The following is a 2,764-nucleotide window of genomic DNA, read 5'->3' as shown; positions in this document are numbered from 1 at the left end:
GGATGTATTTGTGGACCACACTCAGGAGGATAAAGACTTCGGAGCTCCATGACATTTAAAGCTACATGACTAGGTGACATATTTGTATAGTTTGCCACTGTAAACAGCACTGGAAAGAAAATATACAGGTGCTCCATATTTATTTGTTAAATTAAGAAATGTTATTCGCTATGTGTGATAGTGAACCTTCAGATTTTAAGAGAAGCAGTAGCTTTTCTCATTTTAGATTTTAAAAATACCATGCTGGTGGTACTATGGAGGATAGATTATAGGAAAAAGTAAATAAATGCAATTATAACATAATTGCAGTGGCTAAAGGGGAAAATGATGATAATGGATACCAAACCGAAAATTGATATAAGCAACAGGGTATAAAAAAAAGGAGAACATAGAATTAATAGAAATTTAATATGTTTTGTGATTCACTTTGAATAGAGTTTGATGTGACTTTCAAACAAAGAAAAGTAAAACCAACTAGGGAACAATTGTTCAATATATATGCTAAATATAAATTTATTTCCAGAATAAATTTTGTGCATCTTTTTGTATAAGTTTTTTGTGTTTGTGGGTTTTGTCCTGCCTTAAGATATCCCATTCAGTTCTCTTAAAGTTGGTTTTGAGTCTATAAAGCTCCTGAGCTATTGTTTATTCATGAAGCTGTGTATACTCCTTCAATCCTGAATGAGTCTAATCGGGTGAAAAGTTTTTGAGGAAGCATTCATTTTGTTCATTTTTTTTCTATAAACCACCACTGCCTTTGTGCCTGAAGGGTCATTTGTAATAAATCTGCTGTAAATCTTAAGTGTGTATATATACATATATAGTATGTATTTTTTCATTTTCTTCTTATTTTTTAAACACAAACCCCACTACCACTAATTATGCAGTTGAGTTTCCCACATTTGGGGAAATTGTACTGGTCAGCACATCTGGAGTGCAATGGATGAGCCTTGCCCTGGGGAAACTACCTTCATGATCATGGTATCTCCCCTACCAGATAACTATGTATTTTTTCCTTTTATAAGAGTGCTGTTTATAATATTTTATTTCTGAGTAGAATGTGCCGTGAGGTTCTTTGGTTCTCTTTTAGGTGGTATGCTTCAGGCAGTCAGGAAGAGTTGCAAGCATTCTTTAGTTCTGGGAACTTGTCTGCAATGATGTCTTTAACTGCTATTTCTTCACAGGAGTTTTGTTCTTGGCCCTCTGAGATCTCAATGATTCTTATGTTGTTCCTGTTGAATTTATCCCAGAGGTCTATCATCGTCTGCTCACTTATTTTGAAGATTTTCTTATCTTGCGTTCAGATATTTCAAGACTTGCTCCCATCTTCTGCGGTATTATGCAGCTCATCTTCGAACTACTGATTTGATTCCCAGCAACTGTTTCTCTACTAGTGTGGCCTTCCAGTGAGTTTTTCATTTCATCTACCAAGTTTTTCAGTTCTATTTTTCAGTTCATTTTTATTTGAAGTTTTTCTCATTTCCGCTCTCATATTACGTTGAGTCTCTTTGGCTGTTTGTTCCATAGGTTCTTTGAGTTCCATAACATCCTAAACATCTCTTCTCTAAAGTACTTATAGGAGAGCCTCTACAGGTGGCTGATACTATTTGAGTCTTCAGAATTACTATCTTCGTGCACTAATTGTGGATGGGCCTTTGTATTGCTTTTTTGTTGTGACTTTTGTACTGAGTTGATGTTTTTTATGTGCTTCTGTGGGACTCATTGACCAGAATAATGTGATAAATAAATGTGATGCCATGCAGCATCACTCTGTGGTTATACTCTTCTTGGGGTACACTGACAGGGGTGAAAATTGCTGTTATGAGTAAAATAAAAGGATGATACTGATAGTCTGTCTGTCTACCTCTATTTCTTGGGACCATGTAATATAGATTTTATTCCTATCTCCAGATAACTCTATCACATAAAATAGACATTAGAAAAATTTACTGCATTCTTCTTTCTCAAGTCTTATTTCACTATTAGGTACTATTAGCTTTTGAGTCATTGGGATAACATCTTGCTATGTTTCAATTTCGTAATCTTTTTTATAGCTATAAAGTGTGATGTACTGATTGGTCTACAAATGAGGTCTAAAATTTGGACAAATTATTATCCTAGAGGGCAACCCTCAGTCAATGGAGGCAAAGCTCATGGACAAACATTTTAATTTTTCACCTTCCTGGTGATTAATTCTAGAAGTCATTCAGTGTTATTTTCAGAGTTTGGAGAAGAACTGAACGCTCAATGTCTTTAGAAAAAGTCTTGATGATTCAACTATATATGATAAAATGTAAAAAACTTCTATGGAAAATATAAAGTGACTCATATCTGATGACTGAAGAGACTGTGCAGCTTCCATAAAATTTCTATATTAAAATTATAAAATCATAAAAATTATAGAAATATTTTGGTGAAGAATTGAGACCCTAAGAAATATTTGAGAGATTGGGTATATATGTCTATGAAACTTAAACTTTTAGATTTATGTCACCTCTCTCTCTCTCTCTCTCTCTCTCTCTCTCTCTCTCTCTCTCTCTCTCTCTCTCTCTCTCTCTAGGTTTTTGGGCCACACCTAGTGATACTCAGAGGTTACTTCTGGCTATGAGCTCAGAAATCACTCCTGGCTTGGGATGCGAGGATCAAACCAAGGTCCATCCTGAATCAGCCACTTGCAAGGCAAATGCTCTACTGCTGTGCTATCACTCTGGCTGTATGTGAACTCTTTTTAAAAAATTTTCTAAAATTATATTTGGTAAATAAT

At 34.8% G+C, this 2,764-nt stretch overlaps 1 pseudogene; it reads right to left on the bottom strand.

The window, feature by feature from the left end:
- Nucleotides 1-854: 854 nt before the first annotated feature.
- LOC126028887 (uncharacterized) lies at nucleotides 855-1,005 on the bottom strand (annotated as a pseudogene).
- Between the last annotated feature and the right edge of the window lie 1,759 nt (nucleotides 1,006-2,764).

Source organism: Suncus etruscus, chromosome 14, assembly GCF_024139225.1.
Source record: "Suncus etruscus isolate mSunEtr1 chromosome 14, mSunEtr1.pri.cur, whole genome shotgun sequence".
NCBI lineage: Eukaryota > Metazoa > Chordata > Mammalia > Eulipotyphla > Soricidae > Suncus > Suncus etruscus.
Note: the sequence above shows the minus strand (reverse complement) of the source record. Positions and strands in the feature narration are given on the sequence as shown.